Source organism: Helianthus annuus, chromosome 16 (genome assembly GCF_002127325.2).
Source record: "Helianthus annuus cultivar XRQ/B chromosome 16, HanXRQr2.0-SUNRISE, whole genome shotgun sequence".
Taxonomy (NCBI): domain Eukaryota; kingdom Viridiplantae; phylum Streptophyta; class Magnoliopsida; order Asterales; family Asteraceae; genus Helianthus; species Helianthus annuus.
This window is the reverse complement of record NC_035448.2, coordinates 181,970,995-181,980,976: the sequence shown is the minus strand read 5'-3', so window position 1 is coordinate 181,980,976 and position 9,982 is coordinate 181,970,995. Positions and strand designations below refer to the sequence as shown.

The window sequence follows — 9,982 nt, the reverse complement described above, 5'->3', positions numbered from 1 at the left end:
ATATTACCCATATAGAGCAAGTCTTCAAACTTGTTGGGTCCAAATCACATTCCATTCCCGGTTTTCGCCTTTCACGCGATTAAACCGTAATTATCCTTTGAAACTGACCGGTCTAAGCTAAGGCTAAATTAAAGACCCGTTAGGATTCTAATAGGTTGTTATAAACCTTCGTTCCAGAATAGGAGACCAGTAGATGTAAGACCCATTCTAATTTAACGTTATTTTATATCATTAAAGTACGCATTTTATAACAAAAATGCGACTCAACGAAAACTTTTACATCAAAATATTCAGACATGTTTAAAACGTTCCAAAAACCATGTTATCAGTGTTTACATAGTTCACTTTTTGATAACAAGGTTTAAACTCAAATGCGGAAGCTTCATTTATCGTGTGTTCGGTTCTTGTTAGGCGCTTGATCTTCATCTGGATAGCCGATATCATTTACCTATAATCAAAACCAACACAAACGTTAGTTTTGATAATTATATAACATGTTTCTTCAAGTACTTTGAGCTAAATAAGCGAAACAAACAAAATCTGCAAGTTGTACCCCTGTCGCGTGCCGCGACAGGGTTTCCTAATTCTGTCGCGTGCCGTGACTGTGGTCGCGTGTCACGCCTCAACCATCTTAGTCCTTCGCGTGGCGTGAGGGTCACCATTTTCCAACAGGTTTGTCTCTGCAACCTGCATTTTTTTTTTTGCCCAGCTATGTGTTTTTCCTATGTTTAACATAAACATGCATAACTTTCAAACTACACATCAGTTTTACGCGATTCTTGTTTCGTATTGACCGTAATGTAGTCTCCTATATAATCAACACTAAGGTTTGTAACGATGCTGATTTATAAGCTAACGGCTTATAAATCTCTTATACAATTATTCGACCCGTTTCATAATCTATTAAACGACTTGTTTCTAAATCATTTTAAATCATCTTAAAACCTTGGACTACTTGTTAACTCAAAAGTCTTTAACTCGTGAACATAACTTTTATGAATTATGCGACTAATACCCAAGCTATGCGCATAATTCATTTTGACCCGTTTAGGAAATTTAAACATTTAATTTCAAATCTCGCTCTTCTTTTTTTTTCACACATCACATTTCCACATTAAAATGTCTACTTGTACTCCGCCAATTTACACGTACCTGGCTCGGGTCAAAGTATTGACCCGTTCTAATACATTGTCTTAATAATTTGCTGATTCATAGCAACGCAAATTCCATAAGCCGTTTTATCCTGTGAGCATCGGACTCGACAAGCAATTGTTAGTCGTTATTCGTCAAATGGTGTTAACATTACCATTTGACCTGTTTCGTCTAAATGACCAAACATTTTGCACTTATATTTGGATGGTATTTATTTACCATTTCATTATTTAACCCATTTCACCCCTTTTTGCCATTAAACATGTTTTTTTTATCATTTTATTCGTCCCGACCCGTATCATTTCATGTCGGAACCCATATTTCGGATATAACCTTGCTCGTGTTTATAATATATAAAGTAAATACGTATCCTAAAAAAAGGGTGTAAGCTTTATTTACCTTGCATCCTTGCGAGCTTCATACTTGAACTTGTATCCATTTGACCCGTTCATTTCCAAGCTCCTACCTAGCTTGTCAGAGTCAAACTACCATATCATATCCACAAGATGATTAGATTAGTCAATATTAACATGACCACCACACCTTATGGATTTACACACTTATTCATCAAAGTATGCTATTTATTCAACAACTATTTTTTTTTTCCATAACTCTTTCCATTCACTAACCGTTTGACTCGTTAGTCAAGTTACTTATACGAACTAGTTAGTAAGTGATTTTGAACACTTTAAGCATGTCACATAAAGTGTTATTTGTTCCTAACAATAAATACTTCATGACTAAATCAAGTATACGCAATCATATGTCTTTTCTGGATTAATAATGACATTATTAATGTGCAGCCATTTTCTATACAGCTGCTGTAATTGACCATTATGACCCATTCAAAGTCCGAACTAGATTAACATGTTCAAAGAAGGATCGTAGAAAACTTCAATACCTTCGCAAGCATATAAGGTACACCTTCTAACGAATTTTCTATGATTTTATATGATTTTTATAAAATCAGCACAGCAACTATATTTTCATTTTTCAAACAGCTTTCAAGGTTTTTGAACAGCAGTTTAATTCACTTTTTTGGCCTATTTAACAACCACATGTGTTTCTTATGATTGAAAACAGTAAAAATTTACTCCATAAGCTTTCCGAAAAGGTATAGAACACCCAAATCGGATAAACGGTTGATTTTATATGATTTTTTTAAGATTAGTCGAAATCCATATAAAAAGCTACGGAAATCATGTTTAGGGTCCTTTAAAATTCGACCCAAACCATCAAATGCAACCCATTTCCATGGCTAAAACCCTTATTAAACTCTTGATAATGATTAGAAACCTATAACACAATGATTGTAGGCTAAGAGATGTCAAAAACATCATCTATTTCAAGAAGTCATCATGTGAATCCTAATTTTACCATCTTCTCAACTTCATCTTTGTCCATTTAAGAACTAGAACTAAAATTAACATATATTCAAGTCCTATTTGGTGATTCTCATACACCATCATGTTTAATATCATACAAATCAAAGATTTGTCATAAACCCACTACTCATGAAATCATCAAATCAAGCCCTACATACAAACTAGTAGACAACACGATTCACTTGGGCATTTTAACGAGCACCTTATGGGCATGATTTTTATACCTCTTCTATTTAGTTCATGGCTAATATTTTTAACCAAGTTTCAATCATTAAATGAAACCCTTATGTCTAGCACTCATGAACAATATCAAATCTTGCATCATAACATCAATTTTTCTCAGATTTACCATCACTTTTTAAGTGTTCATCATAATATCATAAAAACCCACTTAACACATATATGGGTAATCATTCAATCTCTAATATATGGCACTAATTCATCAAGTTCTCACCTAGGGTTTGTTCCTAGACTCATACTCATATCAATTTCACTACAACATTCATCATTCATACGAGAATTTCGTTCTTGCATGTTAATCAAAATTTCAAAATTTCACCAAATAACAAAATTCAACATACCTTGCAATCTTCTAGCTTGGGTGATCACAAATTTATTTAAAGCCCCAATTTTTAGCTTGTTCTATCTTCGATTTTTGTTGGATTTCTTGTGAGTTTTAGGGCTTTGTAAGAGCCCTTTTCTTGGCTCCTGTAAATCACGACCAAACACACACATAAGTGTATGTTTTGGTGTTTCATTTCTTTTAATTTTAATCATGTTTCACTCTTGGCCCCTTTTAGTCCCTATAGTTTCAAGGATTTATAAAAGGTTTAACTATTTCAAGTTTCCTTTATTATTCTAACAACACATAACTAACTAGGTTAATATTCCTAGTTACTTAGTGGGTTCGGGGAAGTCATAACCCGTTTCATTTTAAGTCTCGTTAACTCGGGCCTCTTAAGAACTTTATTTCTTTAAAAGCTTTTATTTTCTTTCATCTAATATTAGGTTCATTTATTTAAATCCTAATATTTACCGGGTTAATTTTTACCACTAACGGTATTTTACCCGTTCATTAATATTAACATGGCTTGATTACCAAACCCGTTTTTGGGGTGTTACAAGTCTACCCCCCTTAAAGAGGTTTCGTCCCCGAAACCTTATTTACGTGGTTAATTGTTTTAAACTAAACGAACTTAGTTTCATTTTCAAGGCATTCATTCTTTTCGGTCAATAGTTATCATTCGTATTGACATGTACGTCCTTCATGTGTAAGTCCTTACGAACCGTAACTTTCATCTTATATTTCATATCTTTGTCGCCTATTTGACCGAGTTGTCACTTGACCACTCAGACGCGTTAGTCCGTCGATACGTATACTCCGCGCTTGTCTTATATTGACAAGCGCTTTGTATTGGTCATGACACTATCTTGACTTTGAATAGTTTTACTGGCTAGACTGGTTAGTCACCGTCACTTTACACCCCGCCGTTCGGGTATACCATGTTGCCACCATTGGCCTTTGTGTGTTTATGATTTCCTATCTCGTAACTCGCGTTACAGCGTGGTTATATTCTACATCACTATTTTTTTTGCGACCGTGATCACATCATGTCATGTTTAAGTTTATATCGACTTTTCATTATCGGAAATCTTTCTTTCGAATGTATCGTCTTACACCTATCGGTGTTAAGACATATATCCTTTAATTTTAACCATTTTCTGATTTCTCTAAAAATATTCATTTTCGTTAAAATGTTGTTTCTCACTAAAACTGAATTTTAGTTTAACGTTTTCTCTTTAACTTATGTCAATTACTTATATCAAGAAATTGAAGACAAGAATTTATTCTCTTCCATTATTATTATTTTACACGGGGAATCGTAGCCAGTTCCCACGCTTTACCCACGTGACCCGTAGGTTCTTTTACTTAGCCTCGTAGGCTATTTCTATAGGCTTTCACCCCTTTTTATGTTTAGAATCATTTATTTTCGCTTTTGAAATTCATTTAACCTTGACTGTAGTCTAAGGCTACATTTGTTTTCTTTCGGATTATCTTTCCGACTCTTTGACTTCTTACGTCATTTACACGTCGGTTTATTCTCTGTTTACCGTTATTCGGTTTACGCCGCTATTTCTTTACAGCCCATTACCCGGGTTCTTTCATCTTACTGTTTTTAACGCTCCCGTAGTTTGATTTGCGTTTTCCTTTTTATATTTTCCCATAACCCTTTATATAGATTTGTTAATATTTTGCGCTTTTATTTATTAGGTTCGCGCTTACTTACATTATCAAGCGTTATTCTTTATTTAACTCGTTTGACTTGTTCGTGTGAAATTTCATCACTTGTGAACGTCAAACTTCATTTGTATTCAACCCGTTCATCTTATAGTTATCAAGTTTTCTGTTTACAAAATTTTGTCATTCTTTAGTTATAACTCACAATCCGAGTCGTTTGACTTTCTATTCTGCGTTCCCGTCTCTTGGTTTACGTATACACTCAAAATCCTACCCATCTATCGGGTATTTTACCGAAGTCATTATCAAAGCAACCATTCCGGTATGCATTAAGACTCCGTTTTTTTTAATTTATTTGGTCGTCTTAACGAAATCCATCGCTTTTATTCAATCAAGTCCTTTATTCTTTATTTAATCCGTTTGACTTGTCCATGTGAATTTCATCACTTATGACAGTCAAACTTTATTCCTATGCCTTAATATTCTCATTAGTTGGTCCGTATTTTCATTTACTTTGATCATTGTCCCTTCTCTCGGGCTCGTTATTCTAACGTAATACGCTTCCGTCATCTGGCTTGCGTTTACAACTTTACATTTATTATCAAACATCTTGCTTATTTGATTCATTTGGGTACCTTTTTAGTTCGTCCCATTCACCCCGTCCTTACCACATCGGACATAAATGTGTCCATCATAAGAAGTTCATGGTATCATGTGTTCACAACTTACTTGGCCAGAGTAAGCGATCAACACATGGTACACATGATCTTTTTATAATTTCCACATCACGCCCTATGTAAGTAACGCCTCTGTTTATTTCTATATCTTTGATTTCATTTCGTAAAACTTTATTTAAATGCTAAACGACAATCATTAGTTTTACTTGTTTTGCCCTTGAACATATAAAATGTTTTCTTTCTATCAAATTATTATGTAATCACATTCGTTAATGTGATCTCTACTTTTCTCATTAGTATAATATTGAGAATTATTCAGTTGGATAATTACTCCCGTCCACGTTTCCACATAAACTAACTCTATTATTGTTTTGTTATTCACTATCGTGAATAACACATATTTCTACTTAATTTCTCTTAGAAACATCATCCTGAATAGGTATCCTATTCAGGTTTTCCAAGTTTTATCCTACGTATGCAACAGTCAGTCTCTACGTATTTGTTACATATTAATATTCGTGTAATAAATTTAAAACGTGCACCTGGTAATGCTTGCCCTAACGGGCTTTCCTTGCCAATTATCCTTACTTGCTATCGTTACGCGATTTGGGTCCTTGGTGAGCATGCTCTACTTGTCATACTTCGGACTGTTCCTCTGTCATATTCGAAATTTGTTAAACTCTAACCATCTTCAGATGCGAGTGTCCTTCAACTAAAACATTTACAAAGATTAGTAATGTCGACATCAATAATCGCCTGTATTATTATACGAGACTTTTTACTATACGTGTCAACGCACATAATTTCGTTAACTATATCACTCATTTAATTGGGGTAACGTGTATTCCACGATAACCCTATGTGTTGTTCACAACACTTTAATCATACTAAACCATTAATATACATGTACTTACCGGATTTGCGATCAAGCCTCGAACCGAACACACTTTACTCTTTAACCGTGAGCTCTGATTACCAACTTGTAAGACCCATTCTAATTTAACGTTATTTTATATCATTAAAGTACGCATTTTATAACAAAAATGCGACTCAACGAAAACTTTTACATCAAAATATTCAGACATGTTTAAAACGTTCCAAAAACCATGTTATCAGTGTTTACATAGTTCACTTTTTGATAACAAGGTTTAAACTCAAATGCGGAAGCTTCATTTATCGTGTGTTCGGTTCTTGTTAGGCGCTTGATCTTCATCTGGATAGCCGATATCATTTACCTATAATCAAAACCAACACAAACGTTAGTTTTGATAATTATATAACATGTTTCTTCAAGTACTTTGAGCTAAATAAGCGAAACAAACAAAATCTGCAAGTTGTACCCCTGTCGCGTGCCGCGACAGGGTTTCCTAATTCTGTCGCGTGCCGCGACTGTGGTCGCGTATCACGCCACAACCATCTTAGTCCTTCGCGTGGCGCGAGGGTCACCATTTTCCAACAGGTTTGTCTCTGCAACCTGCATTTTTTTTTTTGCTCAGCTATGTGTTTTTCCTATGTTTAACATAAACATGCATAACTTTCAAACTACACATCAGTTTTACGCGATTCTTGTTTCGTATTGATCGTAATGTAGTCTCCTATATAATCAACACTAAGGTTTGTAACGATGCTGATTTATAAGCTAACGGCTTATAAATCTCTTATACAATTATTCGACCCGTTTCATAATCTATTAACCGACTTGTTTCTAAATCATTTTAAATCATCTTAAAACCTTGGACTACTTGTTAACTCAAAAGTCTTTAACTCGTGAACATAACTTTTATGAATTATGCGACTAATACCCAAGCTATGCGCATAATTCATTTTGACCCGTTTAGGAAATTTAAACATTTAATTTCAAATCTCGCTCTTCTTTTTTTTTTCACACATCACATTTCCACATTAAAATGTCTACTTGTACTCCGCCAATTTACACGTACCTGGCTCGGGTCAAAGTATTGACCCGTTCTAATACATTGCCTTAATAATTTGCTGATTCATAGCAACGCAAATTCCATAAGCCGTTTTATCCTGTGAGCATCGGACTCGACAAGCAATTGTTAGTCGTTATTCGTCAAATGGTGTTAACATTACCATTTGACCCGTTTCGTCTAAATGACCAAACATTTTGCACTTATATTTGGATGGTATTTAACCCATTTCACCCCTTTTTGCCATTAAACATGTTTTTTTTATCATTTTATTCGTCCCGACCCGTATCATTTCATGTCGGAACCCATATTTCGGATATAACCTTGCTCGTGTTTATAATATATAAAGTAAATACGTATCCTAAAAAAAGGGTGTAAGCTTTATTTACCTTGCATCCTTGCGAGCTTCATACTTGAACTTGTATCCATTTGACCCGTTCATTTCCAAGCTCCTACCTAGCTTGTCAGAGTCAAACTACCATATCATATCCACAAGATGATTAGATTAGTCAATATTAACATGACCACCACACCTTATGGATTTACACACTTATTCATCAAAGTATGCTATTTATTCAACAACTATTTTTTTTTCCATAACTCTTTCCATTCACTAACCGTTTGACCCGTTAGTCAAGTTACTTATACGAACTAGTTAGTAAGTGATTTTGAACACTTTAAGCATGTCACATAAAGTGTTATTTGTTCCTAACAATAAATACTTCATGACTAAATCAAGTATACGCAATCATATGTCTTTTCTGGATTAATAATGACATTATTAATGTGCAGCGATTTTCTATACAGCTGCTGTAATTGACCATTATGACCCATTCAAAGTCCGAACTAGATTAACATGTTCAAAGAAGGATCGTAGAAAACTTCAATACCTTCGCAAGCATATAAGGTGCACCTTCTAACGAATTTTCTATGATTTTATATGATTTTTATAAAATCAGCACAGCAACTATATTTTCATTCTTCAAACAGCTTTCAAGGTTTTTGAACAGCAGTTTTCACTTTTTTGGCCTATTTAACAACCACATGTGTTTCTTATGATTGAAAACAGTAAAAATTTACTCCATAAGCTTTCCGAAAAGGTATAGAACACCCAAATCGGATAAACGGTTGATTTTATATGATTTTTTTTAAGATTAGTCGAAATCCATATAAAAAGCTACGGAAATCATGTTTAGGGTCCTTTAAAATTCGACCCAAACCATCAAATGCAACCCATTTCCATGGCTAAAACCCTTATTAAACTCTTGGTAATGATTAGAAACCTATAACACAATGATTGTAGGCTAAGAGATGTCAAAAACATCATCTATTTCAAGAAGTCATCATGTGAATCCTAATTTTACCATCTTCTCAACTTCATCTTTGTCCATTTAAGAACTAGAACTAAAATTAACATATATTCAAGTCCTATTTGGTGATTCTCATACACCATCATGTTTAATATCATACAAATCAAAGATTTGTCATAAACCCACTACTCATGAAATCATCAAATCAAGCCCTACATACAAACTAGTAGACAACACGATTCACTTGGGCATTTTAACGAGCACCTTATGGGCATGATTTTTATACCTCTTCTATTTAGTTCATGGCTAATATTTTTAACCAAGTTTCAATCATTAAATGAAACCTTTATGTCTAGCACTCATGAACAATATCAAATCTTGCATCATAACATCAATTTTTCTCAGATTTACCATCACTTTTCAAGTGTTCATCATAATATCATAAAAACCCACTTAACACATATATGGGTAATCATTCAATCTCTAATATATGGCACTAATTCATCAAGTTCTCACCTAGGGTTCGTTCCTAGACTCATACTCATATCAATTTCACTACAATATTCATCATTCATACTAGAATTTCGTTCTTGCATGTTAATCAAAATTTCAAAATTTCACCAAATAACAAAATTCAACATACCTTGCAATCTTCTAGCTTGGGTGATCACAAATTTATTTAAAGCCCCAATTTTTAGCTTGTTCTATCTTCGATTTTTGTTGGATTTCTTGTGAGTTTTAGGGCTTTGTAAGAGCCCTTTTCTTGGCTCCTGTAAATCACGACCAAACACACACATAAGTGTGTGTTTTGGTGTTTCATTTCTTTTAATTTTAATCATGTTTCACTCTTGGCCCCTTTTAGTCCCTATAGTTTCAAGGATTTATAAAAGGTTTAACTATTTCAAGTTTCCTTTATTATTCTAACAACACATAACTAACTAGGTTAATATTCCTAGTTACTTAGTGGGTTCGGGGAAGTCATAACCCGTTTCATTTTAAGTCTCGTTAACTCGGGCCTCTTAAGAACTTTATTTCTTTAAAAGCTTTTATTTTCTTTCATCTAATATTAGGTTCATTTATTTAAATCCTAATATTTACCGGGTTAATTTTTACCACTAACGGTATTTTACCCGTTCATTAATATTAACATGGCTTGATTACCAAACCCGTTTTTGGGGAGTTACAGTAGAAGATACTTGCATTTGTTTATTGAGGTTATTACTTGCTCAGGTAAATACTTTTAACTTATTTTCCGTTATACGGGCTTGGGTTACGGTATATAAAAATA

The 9,982-nt window shown here is 33.9% G+C and overlaps 1 long non-coding RNA gene across 4 annotated transcripts; it reads right to left on the bottom strand.

Annotated features, from left to right (window-relative positions):
* Positions 1-208: 208 nt before the first annotated feature.
* On the bottom strand, positions 209-9,778 carry LOC110918408. Of its 4 annotated transcripts, none has more exons than XR_004883160.1 (8): positions 9,338-9,778; positions 7,774-7,859; positions 6,368-6,688; positions 5,996-6,165; positions 3,119-3,245; positions 1,552-1,637; positions 554-1,243; positions 209-448 (listed from the first exon to the last, which is right to left on the bottom strand). It is a non-coding gene; the product is annotated as an uncharacterized LOC110918408 (long non-coding RNA). The 4 variants fall into 4 exon arrangements; XR_002581281.2 differs by lacking the exon at positions 554-1,243 and adding an exon at positions 7,394-7,484 and having other exon boundaries at positions 9,338-9,770; XR_002581280.2 differs by having other exon boundaries at positions 1,153-1,243; positions 9,338-9,768.
* Between the last annotated feature and the right edge of the window lie 204 nt (positions 9,779-9,982).